We start from the raw sequence: 23,070 nt of genomic DNA, 5'->3' as shown, positions 1-23,070 counted from the left end.
AGCGTAGAGCAGATGCTTCCTTGTGATGAAGAAATCTGTTGTTGGGTCCAAAGTTATGCTTCTCTCTAACAATTAATTGTCTGTCTTCATTAGAAAGCAGTGGCTTAAACAACCTTTTCCTTCTTTACTTAATTCCAGTAGAGGGAAAAGACCAAAAAAGGGAGATCACTTCAGTGTCTTCACCAGATCAACACAGGAAGTGTTCAAACATCCAGAGGCCATCAGTCTGCCACAGACCTTTGTAAAGATTTCTAGATAATTGTTTTCAGGGTTTTATAATTTTATTCTTCTTTCACTAGTGACACAAATGTGCACTAACTGTGGAAATTACTTATCCTATCCTCTGTTAAGTAGCAATACCATTAAAGCCTGAGAATTTTACCTTTGAGATACTTATTGCTCTGTCTATCTGACTCTTCCTGCACAAAACTCAAGATTTTAAATTTTATTTTGTGGTTTGCTGTATCAAGTAACATCTTTGAGACTCTGAAATACTCTTCTCTCCCTTGCTTCTCCCCTGAACAAGTAACCCAGGAGACCAGACAGAAATACTCAAGTTGTATTAAAATATCAACTGAAGCACTCTTGTTAAAAGATCACCTCTTCTTTTTGCTCTGAGACTGGAAAATGTTTGTTGTGCTGTTCCCAGAGCACTGTGGACTTTAGGTTCTGGCTTTCTGTGCACAGCCTGGCCTGGCCTTTCTCTGTGTCCCCCTCCTGCTCCTTTGTTGCAGCTGGGCTTTCACAAGGTGCGTGGTGGTTTACACATCACCACTTACAGATCAGAATGTGTGAAAATGTTTTTTATTTATACAGACTTAATAGAATTTCTCTAAAAAGATTCAGTATTTGGTCATTGATAGTAGCTTTGTCTCTCTTACCTTCATCCTCAAATCATGCACATTTCAATGGGCCAAAATCACCCAGGGAGCAAAATTCTGAGGTTTTGAAAACCTTCTGCTTACCTGCAGGCTGTGTGGAACAGGAAATTGTCTTGTGGGGTTATACCTGTATGTATTCTGTAATCAAGGTTAGCAAAATAAAGTAGCTTTTTTAATTCTCTAGGATTTTTTTGACAGATGAGAAGTTGCTGGAAACTTGAAAATCAAATGATAACTTATCCAGAGCACATCTCCCTGTATCCCATGAAATGAGATGGGCAATTAGCATGAAGCAAATACTAATACTTGTTTTTCCACTAATTTTTAGACAAATTTGTATGTATGGGGATTGGTGCTGAGAGCTGCAAATGATGGTGTCCTGCTGTCAAAGTCGAAGGCATTTGACTGCCGGACTGTTTTCTGTGCTTTTAGAGGCTTCTAAAGTGGTTCATTGCAGTCTTGAAAATTACAGGAAGCCAAGAGGTTTTCTTTCATTAGGTGTGCAGCAGCAAGAGGAGTTATTCCACTTGTTACAGAATCAGTGGGTGAAGAGAGAAACACTATTCTCTCTTCACTTCATGTGCTACTCAGTCATGTGCTATTGGCATTACCTTTGTCCTGTTAGTATACATCACAGGAGTACCTGACTTGACAGATGCTTTTAAAGTAAAAACCCCCAAAATAAACCAAGCTAAACATAAAAACCTGAACCCAGCAACAGCAACATTTGATTTATTGGGGCTGAATTTTACCTTGTGCATTGCTATGCTGTCAAGATCAGGTTAAGCTTCTCCTTATTTACCCTTACATTATATGACAGAATGGGCACTTTTCATTTAGAGTTGCCATTGTATGATGTTGAGCCTGGAGAATGGAATAGTTTCTTGCAGAATCACCTAATTCAAGTAAATGCTTGTAGATGCTTAAAGGAAATTGCTCATGTGGATTCAGCTTTCCCCCCTTCCTTCTGGATTTCCCTTCCATCCATATTTACACTCTCATTTCTTCTGCACATCAGAGAAAGTGTTGCTACTTGAAAAGAGGGGCATGTCAAACTCCTTTGAATTGAAAATAACCATTTTCTTCCTTCTCTTAGACTCTTTAGTATTAGTTGATCTCTCTTCTTGCAACTCCTTTGGGTTATTATGCACTGCCAGCCTGGTAGAGCCTGTTACTTTGCCCACTCAGCACTTGTAATATAACCCTAAGTGGAAGTGTTGTCAGGCAGAATTTTTGACTCTTAATTGGAGTTTGTTACTAAAGCAGATTTGTATTACGTTACACTTGGGTTATTTGCTGGAGACATTTTTTATAACTTTCAAGGAAAATGACTGAGCTAATGAAGGTCTCTGATCTCTTCTGTGCAGAAGGTAACTGATTTTTGGGTTGCTCATAATTAATGTCATCATCCTTCAAATGAATTTTCACAAGCTTTAATAATTATCAGTGAAGCAGTAGTTCATGGCTCCAGTCTTTCCAGTAAGCATCTGGCTTAGCTGTAGCTTTGGGAAATTCTGTTTGTGGTAGAGGGCAGCATTCAGCTGTTGGTGGGAAGTTGGCTTGCTTGCTGACAGCATTATATTCTTAGTCTTGACTACAGTTGTCTCATTTAGTGTCCTTATCTCCTGGTGACTTCATGGAGTAGTTTGCTCTTGTCACTTCATGGCCACTCACAAAGATGCTATCTAAGTTATTACAGCACTTATGCAGATACATGCCTACAGAACACTTGCTTAAAAAGGAATGTTCTGGTTTATGCAGCCTTCACTGATTCAGTTTAGAGATGAAGTGGCTTGAAACACTCTTGGAGGATGATGGATGACAAGAGTATTGGACTTATTTAGCTCTAAGAATATGCTGTTATTACTAGACTGTAGCTCAGCAGTTTATTCCTGTAGAGCCTTACAATAACAGCATTCAATTCTGTCAGTTCCACATCTGCTTCTTCTGCAAGAAAACCCTGAGATGTCAAATTTCATTAAACTAGTTCAACTGAACTTCAGTGCAGGTGCTTATAAAATCCAAGGATTTAATCCTAGGATGATATTTTAAATAACAAGATGAAAAGAGTTTAAAAGCTTTTCTATTAGTTTCATACTAACTCTCATTCTTGATCTGAGTCAACATCTCAGGATATTGGGCAGTGTTATTTGTTGGTTTTTTGCTGTCCCTAAGGAATTTTTTTTCATGATCTTTAGCCATACCTGTCTAGAATGGCTGAACTTTGAATTGTGCTTTTCTTTGTTTACTGTATTTCTGTGTGTTTGTGTACTCTAGATAAATAGAGACTTTTTTTTGGTTGTTTATCCTAAAGGAAGGCCCAGTAGGGACCTCTTTGAGACCAAGCCTCTTAAGAGAGTGGACAAATGAGCCAGCACTTGTGTAACTAATGCTTAAAAATAGTTTTGTTACAGTATCTCATTTTTCAATTAAGTAGTTCTGTGAGATTAAGCAGTTGATTGCTTTTGTGTTTCATATAGGATTTCTCTACTTTTGAAAAAAATCTGTTCAAATGCATGGAAATTTTCACTGTTACATTTATATTTAAAGATATTGATTTGATGGAAAGGGCTTTTACTCTTAGATAACTTGGAGCTTCAGGTTAGTACAGCATTAGTGGAGGAAGAACAAGAAAAGGGGAGATTTATTTTTCTTACTGTAATGGGGTGAATCTCCTACATTAGTGGTGGACCAGAAAGCCATGTTGCATGTAATCTCATTTTCTCTACCCTTCTGCTTCTGGGCAGATTCCAAATGACAGCAGTGATGTTCCCCCTCATATTTTCCCATGTCTCATAGACTCCCATTTCTGTTGAAAAGAAAAACACTGGAAGGTTGTATTTACTTCTAGAAAAAGTGGGAGGTGGAAAGAACTCAACAGTTGCCCTGAGGCAGAAACAAAACTAATAATGAAAAAAACAGCTCAGTGTCTGTAGAATACCTGGTCTGCATCTCTCTGCCCTTCTTTATAGGTGTGCTCTTTAACAGCATCTCAACAGGCTGCTGGGTATTGTGGATGATTTCTCTTATATAAGAATATGAGATGTCTTTGGCATCATTTACATATACAATAAATAATGAAGTCAGGAGCAGAAAGAGGAAGTATCTCAAGTGATTTATATATTTTTCTTCCCCTTGTGCATAAGGATGCGTAACCTGTGTTGTCACAGAGTGACCCAGAACTTTGGAAGACACCAGATCTTTTTTTCAGAAGAACTTCAAGTGCTGCTTAGGCAGATGAAAAAGATGATTTTGATGTAAGAATGCTGCAGGACAGAGATTGCAGGGAGCTAATTGTTGGAATTTAAAATAGCTTCCATATTGTTTTATGAAAGACTTTTGGATCTGATTCTCTCCAAACTAGCAAACTAGAAATAATTTATTAAATTGTATTTCAATATCCAGTATTGCCTTTATGTACATCTTCAGATGATAGTAAAAAAAGGTAGGCTTACCTTCAAAACAAGCACCCTAGTGTTAGAAACAGAGATATCTAGTTGTGCCAGAGAGTTGTGTATTCTCAATATAATCAGGCAATAAAAAATAATTAAAAATGTGAGTTTGATGTCTAATTCCACAGCCTCTATAGCTTGCATTTAATAATTTCTTTAAATAAAAATAAATTTTTTGGTCATTGCTTGTCTGTAGAGCACAAAAGTAAAGACTAATGATGCAGGTAAACTCCTGAAATCAAATGGGGAAATTTTTCAAGCTGCATGGTGCATCTGGCTATTTTATGATGACAAAATGCAAACAGACATTAGAGGCCATGCTTGGATTGTTGCAGGGAGGAGGAAGACTGAATTTTGGTAGGAACATCAGCTGAAAGTGGATAGGTTTTTTGCAGCTAACTCTCTGCAGCTCCAGCCTTGGATAACTGATGGCTCAGGTAATGTAGAAAGCTTAGGGTTTGCTACAACACTTATGCTTCCTTGGACTACCATGTCCCAGATGTGTGTTAGCCCAGATGTGTGTTAGCTACAACTCTTAATTTCTACAGGCAAGTGGGACAAGGCACTGCTGCTTTAGTATCCTCAAAATAAGATATTTTTTACATTTTAGGAAAATTCCTTGTTTGTGTGCAACATTATGCTTGGGCTTGTTTAATGCTTACTGTATGGCTATTACATGCTTAGTTCTCCAACTTTTTCCTATAGTAATGAATATGATGGTTTAATATTAAGACAGTCTACTGTGAGAAGCAGTGAATTATGATTTTCCACTCCTTGAACCACGCTAATTAAAGCAAAACCATATAATAGAAAACATGGAAATTCTAGTTTTTAAAAAGCCACTTTATGGTTGTTGTCACTGTATAATTTTTGCACTGTAATAGAGATGTGAATTGTAATGTTTTTGGTGAGGGATGGGGGAAAAACTTGCAATAGATAAAAAAATTAAATAGATTTATTGTTAGGTGAAGAACTAGAATTAGGTTGGCTTTGTAGATGAGAGTAAGAAGTAGAAGAGTTATGTTGTGTGCATGAGAAAACACCACCTCTATTACATGTCTTTGCTGCAATGGCCATTAAGATAGTTACAGCATTTTCTAGATTTCCTTCTTAACTTCAAAATGAACTCAGTCTTTGTTCTGATTTCATTGGGTTTGCTACCACTTCAGCAGCTGTGTCCTTTTTGGGGTAGATGTGCTCTTTTAGGAAGCTGGAGAAGAGATTTTGCTAGAATTGCTGCCAGGAAACCAGCTCTCTGATAGGAGAGAGAGAGAAAGAGAGAGAGAGAGAGATTCTCTTATAACTTTTCAGTATGGCTCAATGGTTAATTACAGTTTGTTACTGAACTATTAATTATTGTTGCTTGAATTAAAAAGATGCTGTTTCAAGGTTGTTGGGTTTTGAGTTTTTTATACCTCTCCTCAGCTGAGTTTTTGCTGTTATGTTTTAGTGCTTCTTGTGCAAGCAATGCCATTTAGTGGGACCTTTTTTGGGACAGAATAGTTTCAATACAATTTCACTTGAAAGTTTTACTAATACTATTTTGCCTTTAGTGAATCAGTGTTGGTTGTGTGTGTTCCTTGTCCCACTCACATCCTCCTCCATGTGTTAGGTGCTGTGTGTAACCATTTCAACATTATTTTTCCCTTCTCACTAGCTGATAAAAAAGGATTTTTGTTTTATAATGATTGTAAACAAGATGTAATATGTTTATGGCTATTTTCTTAAAAAAAAAAGTGTAAATATTTGTATGTTATATGTTATTTTTTATGTTATAAATCTCGGAGAAAAACCCCAACTGCTCAGAGATCTGGGGTCATGAGCCCTCTTCTGAAACTGCATAATCTCTGGGTCTGTATTTTATTTTGTGTAAATATCAGTAGTGTTTCACTTTTTTGTGCAGACTTTTCATTTCTATTTTGAGGGTTAAATAATTTTTCTATTATTTTTTCCCTTTCTCTATCACTGTAACCACAGTAACCATTTTAACTCTGATTTAGCCCTAGTAGGCAAGCAAAAGATGAATATTTAGAGCAATTCATAGACAAAACCAACTTATCTCTTTATCCTAGATTATTTAAGAAATGAATTAATTAACTACTGTTGGTTTCAAAATTGGTGTAATGTCGACAAGTTAAATGCTTTTTTGTTGTGACTTCAGCTTTTTAATTAGCTCTGCATTCTTTCAGTTTAAGAAACAGACCCAAAGCCCACTACTGCTACTAAAAATAATAACCAAGCACTCATTGAAGTGAATGTTGTAAAAATACCAAACAAAAAAAGTTTCCAAAACCTAAATCAAACCAACAACAATACAAACAAAAAAAATCCACCGTGGAGGAGTTGGAGAGAAAAGATGGTAGAGTTGTCTCCAAGGTGTCATCACCCTACCTGGTGTTGCCATGGTGGGAACTCTGCTGTGGTGGCTGCTGGTGTGGGCTGGGGGAAAAAACATAGGAATTGGGTTCTTCTTCTGCTAGAGTGCAAAGGTACAACCTAAAGTTACAGTTTTTGAAAAAAACTGTCATTTTGTTGGCTGCTTCTTTAGGTAATCACTGTTTTGCAGGATTCTTAAGACCACAAGTTTGGTCTTAAGGGAACTAATCATGAAAGGTTGTCAGTGTCCTGTGGCTATTAGAGACTACATGTATTTCAGATCTGTAACCCTTTAAGGAATAACTACAGAAAGATCAGCAACAGTTGATTAATAGCTTAAATTCTGGAGTTCATATTTTAAAAGAATATTGGCCAGAGTCAACAGCTAATAATGTTGGTGTCTAAATTTATGAAGAAAGTTTGTAAATCTAGAATTCTCATGGTTTAATTTTGAGTAACAATGTGATAAATTGGCTAATAGTTTTCTCAAGGTCTCTCTCAAAGTTTTCAAGGATTCCAGAGTATTTGTATGAGTTATTAAGCAATGCTGGAAAAGAACAAACCAAACCAAATAACTTGCCTGTTTTCTCAAGTTACTGTATACAAAACACTTTGCCCCCTTTTCTAGTGGATTCACAATTTAAGAGTGAAATGTGCTGAAATAACAAATAAGATACCTTCAGGCTTTTTGTTTTATTTTCAGAATATTTCTACTATATAATGTTTCTTAATATTAGAGTTGATTTACATGGGTAAGTGAGGCACTGAAAAAAATTGTCTTTGCAGAACAGTGTTAAATGCAACTGTCTTGGGTGAAAAAGAAGAGAGTCTTCTTAAGGCCTGTATGTATAGCATGAAAATGGGAATTAAATATTTGTACAGCTAATGACATAATTGAATTGATGTCTGCCTATCTTTTGGAATAGAGTTTACACTCATTCCTGTGTCTGACTTAAAATGCTTTATAATTTTTTTTTTCTGAAGAGTAGAAGGAAACCTGATTTGAAGGGTAAGAGTATCCAAAGATCCTCTTAACATTTCATCATACACATTGGCACAGGTCAGTGTGGGGAGATAAATTATTGGATTATATAAACAGCAAATTCCGTATGATAAGCCTGATGTTTTCTGTACTGCTAGAGCTGTGAAATGCAGTGGAAACTGTACCATATAAAGTACTACAGGAAATAAAGATGCTGCTCAAATGTGTTAGGGTGCATTTTATTCTGTTTTGGAAAAAGAGGCCATTTCTGCAACTGTGATGTTTTTAAAGAAATAGATCACAACCATCGTGCTATGGACCAAAAAATGGAGTTGAGGAAAACCAAAAGAAAGAGTCTTTGTGAGTAACAGGCATACAGGGAGCCAACCAGTGGGTAGAAATAAAAACTTTTTTGATGGAAGGATCAAAATGTTGAGATTAGCCAGTGGGAAGAATGTTTCCCTGCTTGTGAGTCATTGAGCTGTTCAAGTAATTAATGCTGTCATTGTCTTGTTCTTCTGTTCCCCTCTGCCATGTATTATAGAATTGTATTTCAGGTTGTTCAGACTGCAGGTGTTTTTCTGGTAGGATGCCACTGGCTTGCTGAGACAGAACTCTCTGCTGGAAAATCAGTCTCTTTAGTCAGTCTGATAAACAGTTTCCAGGGTACTTTCACATAAATACTTAGTATAGAATGGTTGCCTCCTTGAACTGATCTTGAGTGAGACAAACTTAATTCTTATGCATATATTGTTGTCTTAGTGGTGTTTTAATAACTAGAGCCTGTGTAAACATGTTAGGAGATGTTGAGTTGGCCAGAGTTAAGCTGACCAAAGTTTGCAGGTCATATTATTTTTATTTTCTCTGCAAGCAATCTGTCGATTTCTCTCTATCAGAACTGTGGATCTTGGAAGCTTTGTTTTTTATTAAAATGGAAACTAGAATAATTAAGGTGCTTAAAAGGAATAAATATCAGTATGTCAGAGTGTGGAGGGCTGGTAGACAAATTCCCGAAGAGCCCACTCTTTGCTGTGTCCATCTTGGAGGTTTGTTTTCAGTTCAGCAGCCAGTTTCAGTAGCTTCTTGGGTAACACCAGATACTCTAGAATCCGACTGTTGCCCAGGAGAAGTTTTTATGCCACCTCCAAGGCCTGTTTGTGTATGTTCTCCTCTTTTCTGTGGGGAATTTCAGCCTCTGACTGTCCTGTTGAGGACACTGTGTGGGAGAGGGAAGCAGGGAAGTTTGTCAGCTGCCTGCCTTGTGTTCTGCACAGCTCAGTATGCTCAGAGGCTCCCTTCTCCTTCAGGATGCTCCTATCCTCCTGGAGAGGCCACGTGTGAGCCTTTCATCCTGCTTTCCAGTCTGAAGAATAATGAAGTTCAGTAATTGCAAATCTCCAGGTATTATTAATATATCATAATGTGTGTGGATGTTTTGGGTTTTGTGTGCTAATGTATGAAATCATGTGGCTCATCTCTCGTGTACCTTTTAACTGTTCAATCTCTTGTTCTTAGAAAAATCCACATACTCAAACCACCAAGTTTTTATACAATATTACTGCTTATTTTGCTGGTTTATTTGCCCTTCAGTCCTTCTGGAGCTGAAGGCTGCATCAGCCCATTAGTATTTGTATGTGTATATTAAGTGTTCTATAGCATTTAAGCATTGGACTGTCATGAAAACTGTGTAAAGATTTATCATTTTATGACCATCTGTAAAACTTGCCTTTAAGAAAACCAAACAAAACCAAACCACTGATAATTTATCTTCTCTTCTACAGCATGTGCTGTGCTCGCAGTTCAGCCTTGGAATCATCAGGGTAACTTAAAAAATAGTCATGTTCTTACTTCTGAGAACTTGAATACAGTACATATTTGGCACAGAACATTAGTGATAAATATATTTTCCTGTAAATACACTTTCTAAATAACAGAGACAAGACATTAAAGATTTTGGTACTTGCCCTTTGTGAGTCCAAGAGGGACCACATTGAGGAGCAAGAAAAAAACCCTGCAAGCCTGTGCAGCCCTGGGGAAATGTATGGTGCAGAAAAGTAATCACTTTCTTGAATTGATGTAGGATCCTTGGCTGCTTATGTCAGTGGTTAGTTTTTTGCAGTGCTGTAAGACTGGAATAACCATGTCTTAAGCTTTTTTAAAGTAAAAAAATAAGATATTTAAATGAGTCTTAGATCCTGTTCACTGAAGAGTACAATATAAGTCTGTCAAACTTGAGCTGGTTGGCTCTGTGGCTGTTCCTGTCAGGGATTGTGTTTTGTGGGAGAGACTCACATTGGAGGGGTTCTACATTATCCAACTTAGGTAGCCAGCACTTTTTGTGTGTGTATGTGTGTGTGTGTGTGAGAGAGAGAGGTGGTTTATTGATGTGTTTGTATAGCTGTAAGAATTTCATGACACTGATGAGATGCAGATGTTCTCAATGTTGGTGTCTTAATAAAATTCTGATATTCCTTTTAATAAAGTGTGCCACAGCTCAGACTGTCCTTAATTTGTCTTTTATTAAATGTAGATGTGTGATGCAGACAAGTGCTTTTCAGAATGAGATTGAAAATGATGAAACTTAGTTCATTTTATTGGAGTGTAGCAGAGACATCCAAATCTGAACAATTAAGATTTGATTCCCAGCACTAATAATGTAGAGGTGAAGAGGCACTGATGTGGTGACAAAGCTAGAATCATCCACTTGAAGAAGGAAAGCTGCTAGGTTCATGGAAATAAAACACATCCTCACAAAGTAGTCTTGGCAACGTGTAGATGCTTTAAAGAAATTTAGGGGGATGGATTTTATGTTTTACATTTGCTTGGGTGCAATTTTCAGCTTTCATTTTCTGTGTATTTGGGTCATTAATTTTGCTAGTAATTATATTGTGTAGTTGTTTATTTCTTGAAACAGATACAAGTTTAAAGATGTAATTCTGTAGGCCTTCAATAGGTGTGAACAAAGCAATGATCTGTGCTTACTGTTATTGAGATGTTACTGTATCTAGAACTAATGCAAGCAGGCTGGTAATGGGGTCAGAATCATAGAATTAGCCGGGTTGGAAGGGACCTCAGAGATCATCAAGTCCAACCCTTGACCCACCGGAGCAGTTGCTAGACCATGGCACTGAGTGCCACATCCAGTCTTTTTTTAAATGTCTCCAGGGACGGAGAATCTACCACCTCACCGGGCAGTCCATTCCATAGCCTAATCACCCTCTCCGTGAAGAAATTCTTTCTAATATCTAACCTAAACCTGGCACAACTTAAGACTGTGTCCTCTTGTCTTGTTGAAGGTCGTCTGTGAAAAGAGACCAGTTCCCACCTGGCTACACCCTCCTTTCAGGTAGTTGTAGGCAGCAATGAGGTCTCCCCTGAGCCTCCTCTTCTTCAGGCTGAACAGCCCCAGCTCTCTCAGCCTCTCCTCATAGGGCCTGTGCTCGAGTCCCTTCACCAGCCTGGTTGTCCTCCTTTGGACCTGTTGCAGGACCTCTACATCCTTCTTAAACTGAGGGGCCCAGAACTGGACACAGTACTCGAGGTGTGGCCTAACCAGCGCTGAGTACAGGGGCAGAATCACCTCCCTGGACCTGCTGGTGACGCTGTTTCTGATACAGGCCAGGATGCCATTGGCCTTCTTGGCTACCTGGGCACACTGCTGGCTCATGTTCAGTTTAGTGTCAATGCAGACTCCCAGGTCCCTTTCTGCCTGGCTGCTCTCCAGCCACTCTGTCCCCAGCCTGTAGCGCTGCATGGGGTTGTTGTGGCCAAAGTGCAGGACCCGGCAATATTTTTTTAAGGCTTCTCTTTGTAGCTGAAATCCCCATATAAACGGTGGGAAATTCAATAAGTGTTCATCAGTGTGCAGGAAATGAGGTTACTAAGCATTTGTTTGTGCAAATGAAATTGCATGCATGTTCTAAAACTGAGCATTAGAATATGCAGTTCTGTATTATGTAATTTTTTATATGTAGAATTGACATGTAGGTGATAATTGACTTGGTGGGAGGGTTTAAAAGAAAGCTTTTACTAATGGTAACATTTCTCCTCACTGTAAAATGCTGTGGCTAATTGCATGCATTTGTATTTTTTAATAATTGGTTGTATGTAGGTGAGTGTAATTCCCTGTGTTTATATTAGGTTATGAATATAACAGGTTTAAACCAGAGCCACTGCTTTATAAAGGAGGAGATAGTGATTTCCTTTTTCTGAGAGTATGAACTCTCTGACACTATTTAATAACAGTGTCTATCCATATGATGTAGTTTATTTAGAAAAAAGCAACCAACCAACCAACAAAAAAAAAAACCAAAACAAGAAAACCACAACAATAAATAAATAAAAAAAGGAAAGAAGGAAAGGAAAAGAAAAAAAAGAAAAAGTCTATCTTAAGAAAAGTTAGCCAAAAGTAAAGGCCACACAACACATGATACTTATCTCAAGTTTTTTCCACAGTGATAAACTTATTTCAAGCTTCTTCCACCACTTACTTCTACCACTTAAGGACATACTGGGTTTTATACACATTCACACTTTTGCAGTAGACTAAGCACAAAGCAGCAATTGTAAGAAAGACTGTAATAAGACTGTAATTCTTTATTATTATGATTTTTCTGTCCAGTGACAGTTCTGCCTGAGACAAAATGAATTCAGGGTTATGTTTTCTTGCTTTTTTAAATAAAAGCAATTCCTTGATGTTAACACTGCATGAAGAAATTTTTTTCCATTAAGTAAATGTACAGTGTGGAAAAAGGGGGAGAATGACTGGCTGGGCCCGGATCCCATTTCATACAGTATCATGTTTGAAGTGCAACCCACCCGACCAATTAAAAAAATAAAGAGTAATGACTAGAAATTTAATTTTATTCTAATATATATTGTATTAATATTGGTATAAAGATACAAACAAAGCAGGAAGAAGAAATTTTAAAAGTTACTAAATGTTACATTGTCAAGAATTTTACAGGTTTTGATAAGAACTTCCCAGTTTAGACAATGGACATTTTTCTTCCTGGATTCTAGCAGACCTGGCAAGTCTCAGTACTGAGACTTTCTGAAGAACACAAAGCAAAGGGCAGTGTGAAACCTTAGGAGGAAAGAGGAAGTGTAATAAAATGAAAAAGAGGTGTTTAAAACTATCCACCAACACTGGTTTATCTTTCCCCACCTCTCAGAATACCCAAGCTAGAGGTCTCACCTCCAGCCTTGGTAGCAATAGCATTTAGAAGTAGTGTTCTTTCACTTGTAGTAAACCCAGAAATCTGAAATCCAGCACTCAGTGTTATAGTTTTTTTGGGGACCCTGTTTATACAGGGGGCATGACTTTCCCTAAGGAAAGCAAAGCTAAGGAAACATGAATCCTGAGGTGAGGAAGTTTTGTAGCTCTGAAGTCATTGTTCCCCAGAAGGGACTCAAGTCTTATTTTCAGTTATTTCTGAAATTATTGCTGAGAATATTATTACTTCTTGTAATGGTTTGGGAAATTTATGTTATGTTGACTGGATAAGCCTATAATCAGCATAAGAAAAGTTCATTTTGATAGCTGGTAGTCTCATAATTGGAATCAGCTTTATTAGTGGCACATTTTTCCTTCTAACCAGTTTCACATGTGTCTAGAACTTTTCCTAAAGCAGCAGCACAGGAACCAAGGAATACTTGGAAACAATCTTATATTTATATATATATTTATATTCTTATATTTATAACCTGGAATTTCTGGTAAGAGCATGTGTGCTTTTCCTTTCCCTCTCAGTTGTCTTTAAGGATTCATCTTAGAAGATGATACAGCTTAGTTCTTGCTTTCTAGACTGAAAATCTGTGCTCTTTCCTGTTATGCTCCTTTTATTTAAGTTGATACAGTGCATGCTTCCACTAGGGGTTTTTTTCATATTACTAATATTTATTAGACTTTAAGTGTGTACCATTAACTTCTAACAACAATTGGTTATTGGAACACAAATAGCTATTAATCTTAAAGGTATCTGCTTTAGTAGATGAAAAGACCCTGCTCTGTCATGGGAAATCAGTTTGTAAAGTTGGTTTAAAAGAAAAAAGTTTTCATCTTTAAATTATGTTCCTTCGAGTGTCACCAGGCTCCTGTTCCTGACCTTGCTCCACATTAGCAGGGCAAGTTCTGCATGAAAACCTCTGCAATGGAGGTGCCAGTTATCAGATACTTGGCATTCTTGCCCATTGGCTTCTATGGTTTTGTTTCCTTTCACAGAATGAAAGGAAATCACTTGAACTTCAATCTCTCCTAAAGTTCAGCATGGGAAGGGGTTGTAGGAATTCAGATATGGTAAATGTCATACGCTGTTTATTTTATGTGGTTTATAGAATTGTCACTGAAAACAGAATGTGTTTTATTTCATCTGATGCCTGATATGGGATTTTTTGGTTGCACTGTTATGAAGAGAACAGTCAGTTTGTAGATTTCTCATTATTTTTACATGGGTAAAATTGCCTTTGAAATTCTTCTCTATAATTTCATCGTTTGCCTTTTCTTGGTAACAGCAGTGAGTATTAGGCTATGACTGTGTTATGACAGCACGTGAGAAGCTGGTGCATGGTAATTTCCAGCTGTTGGGGGCTCTGCTGAATTTAGTTTTGAGCCTGTGTGGTGTTTTCTCCAAAGGCAGCCAGGGCTTGCTGTTCCTGTGGCTTCCAGAGCGGGACTGACTGAGCTCTGCTGGGTCAGAACAGATGGAGAAGTCACAGGTGCTTGTCACCTCCCCCCCCTCCTGGCTCCTTAGACTTGGGTTGAGAAGTTGTGAAATTGGGGAATCAAAAGAATACTGGTTTTGGAAAAGAAGAAGAAAAAGGAAAGGAAAGGAAAAAGGAAAGGGGAAAGGAAAGAGGAAAGGGGAAAGGAAAGAGGAAAGGGGAAAGAGGAAAGAGGAAAGAGGAAAGGAAAAGGAAAGGAAAGAGGAAAGGAAAAGGAAAGGAAAGAGGAAAGGAAAAGGAAAGGAAAGAGGAAAGGAAAAGGAAAGGAAAGAGGAAAGAAATAGGAAAGGAAAAAGGAAAGAGGAAAGAAATAGGAAAGGAAAAAGGAAAGAGGAAAGGGAAAGGAAAGGAAAAAGGGAAGAAGAAAGGGATAGGAAAGGAAAGGAAAAGGAAAAGGAAAAAAGGTGTGCAGTCCTGAAAATCATTGTTGGTTGATGTCCCCTGGATGTCTGAATTTGCAGGTGTATGGTGTGTTTCAGATGACCAGCTCCTGTCCAAGCAGTAGCTTGCAAGAACTCCCAGCAATGCTCCTCAATGTTAATAGGTTTGGGGTTTTTTTGGTGATGGTGGGGTTTTTTTTTTGTTTGGTTGGTTTTGGGTTTTTTGCTTGTTAGTGTCACAGTTTTTCTTTATCAAAATAAGAAAGCATTAAAGTCATGTTAACAATAAATACTTGAGTCATCTCATCAGTCTGTACTTTTCCCAGTTCAGGATCCTGATCACTATTACATCTGCACCTCATATTTGTAAGTAGTGCTTCTTGAGGCAGTGTTGTTAAGAGTGTTCCCAAACTGGAAGGCCAGGCAGTGTGTTACCTGTTCACACCAGCAGGATTATGTCTTGGCTTCACAGCTTGAGCTCTTCTTTTATCAGAGGACAATGTTTGCTGAGCCAGAATTGGTACATTTCTGCATCACCAACAAAAGTGTTACTGCAGTATGGGACTGTTTGGGGATTTTTTAATTATTATTTTTGCTTGTTAGCAGCTTCAAAACTCACTCTAAAACTTCACCAAACTACACTTCAGTCTTTATCCAGCAGACATGTTTGCACAGTGTTAAGCTTGAGTTAAGGCACATGTATCTGAATAAAAGCATTTTTTCATTAAGATAAAGCCTGCAATTTTTGATATTCCTGAATTGTGTTTTAGCTTTTGCTCATTAGTTTTCATTCTGATGCTTCAGCTTCAAAGACTTGTATTTGGAATCAGAGACTTTCAATGTAGATCATGTCACAACCTGGATAGGTCACCCAGGGAGAGACAGATCAGACCTCCTTGCTTTCTGAACTCCTCCTGATCCTCCTTTTAAGATCTAATGACAGAATTCTAACTTGGGAAATGTAAGCAGGTTTTACATCAGTGTTGTAGCTGCAGGATACCACTAATACCAGTACTCAGTGGCAGTATCAAAGCTCATTTCAAGTAACTTAGAAGTACTCATTAACTTTCCCATGTTATTTGTAGGAATTCTTGGGAGGAGAAGGGGTGGTATTTCTCTTTATTAATGTTTTTTTTTAAGTTCAGGGGATGGATTTTTTTTTTTTTTTTTTTTTGTGGGGTGGTTTGTTGTTGTGGGTTTTTTGTAGTTTTTGGTTGTTTTTGGGGGGGGCAGGGGGGTTGTTTTAAGAGACTTTTTGGGGTTTTCTTGTTTTAAGAGACTAACTGGAAATGAATACTTTCATACAAATAGGTAAATTAAATTCAAATTCTTTTATCTCCTGGATAAATTTAGTATCATTTTAGTGTACCTAAAGCTAGCTTATGCCATATATTGTGTACCTTAACCCACCTGGTGCAATGATGGTTTTGAAATAGGCTTCAGTAGCGAAATTGAACACATTTTAGGAAATCTACAGAAGTTTAGTAACTAAGGTCAGGTGTCTTTAGCAGCTCAGTTGTCTGCCTGATATAACCTGGCTGCAGGTGGGAAGCCCTCTCCTAGCTTTCCCTGGCTGGCAGACTTGTTGAAATCAAAGGATGAGCTTTTGATTTACTTTATCAGCTGCAGCAGAGTTAGAAAGCTATATAGAGAACCTAATTTCCATGTTATTGCCTCTAATCTTAGTGGAGTAACATTAATAATAGAATAATTTTAGAAATTAACTTTCTAATATTCTGAAGTTGTTAGGAATAATGCATAAAGTGTAGTGGGGTATGTGGAATTTAAAAATAATGAAATAATCTAATTTAAGATGCTTCACTTCCAGAGGTCATGTTAATTTCATAGGAAATTTAATATTTGAATAACTCCCTGTGAAGACTGAGAATACTTACAAGTTATTACTTAGAAAAGTTTTATGGTATGATGTGGGGGCTGTCGAGAGATTCCTTGCCAAGGTCATCATAATTCAGAAATGTAACTAAGAGTATTTATTTTTCTCATGGCATTTTAAACATAGTTTCTACAGTTATAAAACAGGAGTTGGAACCTCTGTGTGGCTACTCAACATTTAAAATGTCTTGACAAATTCAGCAGAGAAAGAAGAGGCCTGAAAGGCTGTATCTGTCTGTTTTATATGTTGTGGAATGAAAATTAGATCTGGTTGTTTGCCTTTTTTCCTCTAAAAACAAGCTAATGTGTTACTTTAAATGGACAGAATGAATTATAATGCTTGAGAGAGTGCTGCTTATTGACAGCTTGTGTAGAATGTTATTTAAAATTTGTATGATGGATTGCTGATGGAAAGTTTATTATTTCAAAAAATCCAACAAACTCCAGATCAGGTGAAAGAACACAATGCTGAAGGCTAAAAGGCTCTTCTGCTGTTCATTTGATTGATGTGAGTAATAGCTCACCAAGTGAACGAGTTGGTTTGGTTTTTTGTTTTTTGGTTTTGTTTGTTTGGTTGTTTTTTATATTGCATATGTTAGGATAACACAAACAGATGATTTTTGGATCTACCTGGATAACAGCAGCACCAGGTACATACTACTTGGTTTGATACTGACTTTAGTTCCAGTGTCAAGAAGAGAAACAAAGAAAAACCTCAGGTTGAGCCTGTGGTTTTCTTGTGTGGGGAAGAACTCACCATGTCAAAAAATAAGATGTTAAGATGCAATAGAAGCTTGACAGTAAGAGTGGTCTTGAGATGCTTTCCAGTAGTAGCCATAATTCTTGTTTTCCACATGGGAAGATGAGACCAAGTTCATAATCTGCCTCCAATAAAACATGACATAAAGTGCTCAACTCTTCATTAGATATTATGGCTGGCTGGCTGTTTCAGTGCTCTTGCCTCTGGCTAAATTCTGGACCATGTATGGTAGAGAATTGAGAATCTCCAGCAACAGTGAAGCTTGTATCCATGAAAATGTTATTTTCAGTGAGGCCTTCATCGATGTGAGTTACAGGTTCTAAGAGTGAAATTCCTTTTTTAGCTGGGACAAGCAAATACTTAAAAGATGTCTAATAGTTGGGTAGATCCCAAAGTAACAGTGTTGGATATTATAAATTACAGGATTTTAAAAAATTAATTAAATATTAATGAAAGTTCTTAAAACTGTTTAAGAAGGACTCTTACACATTTAGGTCTCAAAAAGAATGTATTTTAATATTATTGGTTTAACATTAATTGTGTAGTTGGTTAAGGGAATCAATATTCTCATAGAGAATTCTCTATGATATTCTCATAGAGGATTTTGCCTTCAAGCTTCGTGACTCAGAACATCATTGGGTTTTTGTGGATAGGGGGGAGTTTCTTACTGTTACTGCTGAATGATCTCAGAGAGAAGGCTGGCTCAGGGACAGCTGGCACAGCATTATTGTCCCTTGGGACTCTGAGCAGTAAGTCCTGGTTCCTTGGCTCCAAAGCAGTTCATTCAGCACATCACCCCCTTGCAGCACATGCTGGGAGACTGAATTGTCATGGAGGCAAATTGGGTTAAAAAGGAGAGTCAAGTTTTTGAGCATCATGACAGTTTTTCTGTTCTACCTGTAATTATGCTTGTAGGTGGATAGAATCTGGTGCTCTGGTGAGTAGCTCTGGTGAGGCCACACCTCGAGTCCTGTGTCCAGTTCTGGGCCCCTCAGTTCAGGAAGGAGATTGAGGTCCTGGAGCAGGTCCAAAGGAGGGCAACCAGGCTGGTGAAGGGACTTGAGCACAGATCCTATGAGGAGGGGCTGAGGGAGCTGGGGGTGTTCAGCCTGGAGAAGAGGAGGCTTAGGGAGACCTCATCGCTCTCTACAGCTACCTGAAAGGAGGTTGTTGGGGGTTGGGCTCTTTTGCAAAACGACTTTCAACAAGACAAGAGGGCATGGTCTTAAGTTGTGCCAGGGGAGGTTTAGGTTGGATATTAGAAAGAATTTCTTTACGGAGAGGGTGATCAGGCATTGGAATGGGCTGCCCAGGGAAGTAGTGGATTCTCCATCCCTGGAGATATTTAAAAAGAGACTGGATGTGGCACTCAGTGCCAGGGTCTGGTAACTGCAGCGGTAGTGGATCAAGGGTTGGACTCAATGATCTCGGAGGTCCCTTCCAACCCAGCCAATTCTATGATTCTATGATTCTATGATTCTAATCACCCTGCTGCTTCTAAAATGTCTTCTGTATGATTCAGATCTACTCAGTGCAGATTTAGAAGTGCATTTTAGTGCTAACAAAATATTATGATGCAATTTACAAAGTGCAGTCTTATTTCAGTCATCTCAATAAAATACAGTGCTGTGGTGTGAGACATCTCCAGCACCTCTCAAATATCTTTTTACATTGTGTTTTCCAAATCCAAACTCCACGAGCACTTATCAAAGAGAAGACATTCTCTTAACAAAGAGAAGTTATCAGTAGGATGAAGATAACATTTGTGATCTTGTGTCATGAAGACAAAGTATGTTTCCATAAAAGCTTTGTTATCAGGTGATCCCCAGTACCAAGTCACTAGATTGAGATGTTTAATGATGTAATGAGAAGTTGGGATACAAATAGTCTTCAAATGTACCTCTAAGCTCAGTTTTGAAACAGTTTTTGACTAGGCTGACTTTAAATAAAAGGATTCATGTGTGAAAAGAACTGGAAATTTCAGTTCAGTAGCTCCTATGGAAGTGTTCCTGGTGTACTGTCTCCCATTACATGTGACATAGTTTTTGATAGTCTGACAGAAAAACAGCTCAGTAGACAGTGAGCTGATTTCTTTATTCTTTTAACCAGAGATAAAACAGAGTGGTTATGAAAATAAGTTGGCAACACTGAAGGAAAACAGAGCGCTCAAAATAGCAGCTGTGTAGAAACTGAACTCAGGAGCATTCTGCTGAACCAGCTTGCTAAAACTTAAAGCAGTTTCTCTGCTTTGGCATTAGTGCTGCTTTTCATTGACATCCCTGTCCCTACAGTCTTTATATTCAACTTGCAAAGCTTCACCACTACTGTGTAATACTTTCTGCGGCCAAAAAAAGTCACTTTTAATATGATGTTTGAAGTTGGCAAATCTTTGTAGCACTCTGCCCCATGCACGTTCTTTCAAGTCTGCAGTCTTGAGAATTGTCATTGAATAATGTTAAGAGCAGAAGAAAGGAAGGTGATGCTGGAGCAGGCCCTCTTCTCAGGAATAAGGAATTAATGAATGACAGGTGACTTAACTCTAAACAGAGAATTTCTGTGGTGTCATTTTTCTGTACATTTGTATATAATTACTAATATCTCCTTTTTTATCATTACTGTTTCATTGCAGCTGTGTAGTTCAGTTTCCAACCTGTAAGTCTCTCTCCTTTATTCTCTCTCCTTTCTTTATCAGGGAGGGGGTTTAGTAGAGAGCATCTGCCATTTGGCTAATTGCTGGCCCAGTATTAAACCGTGACACTGATATATGGCATTAACTAGAGAATATACATTTACCTTAAGGGGGTATTAGAATGCTTTCTTGCTGTGTGCTCTGTGTAAATGCTTCCCAGCAGAACAGACACACTGTTAAAATTCAACAGATGGTTTATTCAACAGCTTAGCTATGAAAGGTACCTAAAAAACCAGTGTTGAATGAGGAAAGAATGATAACTACTTGGACACATCTTAAATGGAAAAGAATTTCCAACATCATTATAAATAAAAATAGTAAGGAGGTAATTACCACTTAAACATCAAATAGTGTTCCTCTGTTATTATTCCAGGAAGAAAACACTAACTTTGAATAAAAAGTTAATTAAAAATCAGGCAAAAGAAATATCAGAAATATTTCTTTTAACGAATATATATATGTACTAATAAAATGTATTTTGCATTTTGGCCTTTGCTTTGGGGATGTTGATGCTTTCACGATGTAATGTTAGTATTACAAAACAGTGGATATTTACAACTCCTGATGATGCTTTGGTTTTGAGCAATTTATAAATCCATAATATATAGTTTACAATTTTAATGTATTCAAAACACACAATAGTTAACACTGCATTTACTAGTTAATTAAAAAAAAGAGTAAAACTTAACTAGTTTGCCTTTCAGCATTAAAAATCTCCCCGTTCTTTGCAATTTGTGATTTCTGTTTGGAAAAGATAGACTTGCAAATAGTAAATTCAATTCAAACTCTTTTATCTCCTGGATAAATTTAGTATCATTTTAGTGTACCTAAAGCTAGCTTATGCCATGTATTGTGTACCTTAACCCACCTGGTGCAATGATGGTTTTGAAATAGGCTTCAGTAGCGAAATGGAACACATTTTAGGAAGTCTACACAAGTTTAGTAATTAAGGCCAGGTGTCTTTAGCAATCAGCTAATTGTTTTAGGAAGATTATTCTATTATCAACATTATATTTCAGAACAAAGAAAGCTGGCTAAGTTTCTAGCATAGTGCCAGCATGGTTTTATTCCTGGGGAAAAAAAAAAAACAATTATGAAAAAGGTCTAATATAGAAAATATTACTTTCATGACTAATAGTCTAGCATGCTTTTTATCAGATGGGCTATCTCAGAAAGCCAAGCTCCTATCCACGACCTAACCAATTAAGAAGGTAAAGTAATAAATGCAGTATTTATTTTAAAAAAGCAAACAGAACAAAACATCACTTAGTAGAAATAAATGTAATTTTATTTGTCTACACCAATTTCTATCCTTCAAGATGCTTCAACACCAATTCCTTTGATTGAAATAGTTACTAACATCCTCTCTGGAAGTCAGAACCAGGCAAGACAGTTAATTACTAATCGTGGGTTCACTAAATGGAAACTCTTAAAATAGCTATTGAATTGCTCACTAAGGTGTTTCCACAGTCTGGCTGAGGGTACAGGCTGTATTAAGCTGTGCTCAGTTATTTTATCTACAGTCTTTTTGAGATCATTCTTCAGTTGCTCTGAACTTTGCCAATAACCTTCCTGCAAGAAATAGTTTTGCATCTGTTTTTCAGTAACTTGAAGATTCAGGCTGTGACCTTAGCATTTCAAAAGAAAGGTATATTTAGTTTTATTTACTGATCAGAATCAGTTTTTAGATTCATTTAGACTTGCACATTGTAGCAACTTGTTTGATTAAAATGCAAAATGTTCCAGTTGTGATATATAAGCATGGGAAAGACAGATGCAAAAGTTTATGGTTAAAGAAGATGAACCTGATTTTGTTCTTAGTCTTTCATAGTTGGAAAATGTGTTAGTATAATAACACGGTGTAGGCACAGTTATCATGGATCCATTACAACAGATACAGCACTTCTTTCTAAGGGCTTCAGTTAGGCTCTTGGGTATCTGGAATGTAGACAGATAAAACAGTTATTTCTCACAAAGGAATCAGATGCTTGACTGTCAGTTAAAACTCAATTTGTGTGGGGAATACAGAGTGAACATGGCAGAATTCCAGATTTTCCTGCTAACTCATTCTGCGACTCCTGATGAGCATCTCAGCCAACAAGCCCCCAAAAGGAGACAGGCTGCTGATGCAGACATGAGATAAACTCATTTTCTTATGGGAGCTAGAACAAACTACCCTAGAGCATAATCCACAGCAAACCTAAAAATTTGCTTGCTTTAAGGAATTTCCTGGGTTACCATAGGGAGGGTATTAATAGAACTTCTTAAACTTGACCTCGTTATAAGCCTGTGACGTGGCCCTTGTTCATTCTTTAAAGTTAGGAATTTTGAGGAGATGAATCTGAAGACAGACACAGCCCAGCCTGCATCAGGATTTATGGTGTTGGCAGGGTATAGTGAATTCTTAAGTAAAAGTGACTTGTTTTGGTAAAAAGTACATTAAACCTCAGCAGTGATTTTAATCAAAATAATTTATTTGAAAAACCCCAACAGAGTAAAGTTGTATAAGTTCTTTTGAAACATTTTTAAACATTTTTTTTAAACATTTTTAAACATTTTTAGTGAACATTACATCTGTTCACTGGGGGGTTTTGTTTAGTTTTTTTGTTAGTTTTGGGTTTTGTTGTTTGATGTTGGTTTTATTGGTTTGTTACATAGCTTTTTGTTTGTTTTGTTCATGGCTTTTTATTTTGTTTTAGTTCGGATGTTTTTTTAAATCCTGAAATAACACATCTGCTATTTGAGCTGGACGGTGTTTGAACAATGTTCTTACCTCTGCAGGGTTTTTAGGGTCCTCAGAAGGGAAGGAGAGGGGCAGCACGTTCCCAGGGGGAAGAGAGCTGTGAAATTAAGAGATCATGAGAAAAGGGAACACTGCTGCAAGATGCCATGGGCTGTTGGACAAGAATTTGCTTTATGATGTGTTGGAGTAGT

At 37.4% G+C, this 23,070-nt stretch overlaps 1 protein-coding gene across 1 annotated transcript in view; it reads left to right on the top strand.

Moving 5' to 3' along the window:
• The window catches only part of PARD3B (par-3 family cell polarity regulator beta), a 385,985-nt gene that overhangs the window by 41,356 nt on the left and 321,559 nt on the right, over positions 1-23,070 (top strand). The window lies entirely within an intron of this gene.

Source organism: Calypte anna, chromosome 7 (genome assembly GCF_003957555.1).
Source record: "Calypte anna isolate BGI_N300 chromosome 7, bCalAnn1_v1.p, whole genome shotgun sequence".
NCBI classification, from domain to species: Eukaryota; Metazoa; Chordata; class Aves; order Apodiformes; family Trochilidae; genus Calypte; species Calypte anna.
This window is presented reverse-complemented; position numbering and strand designations above follow the sequence as displayed.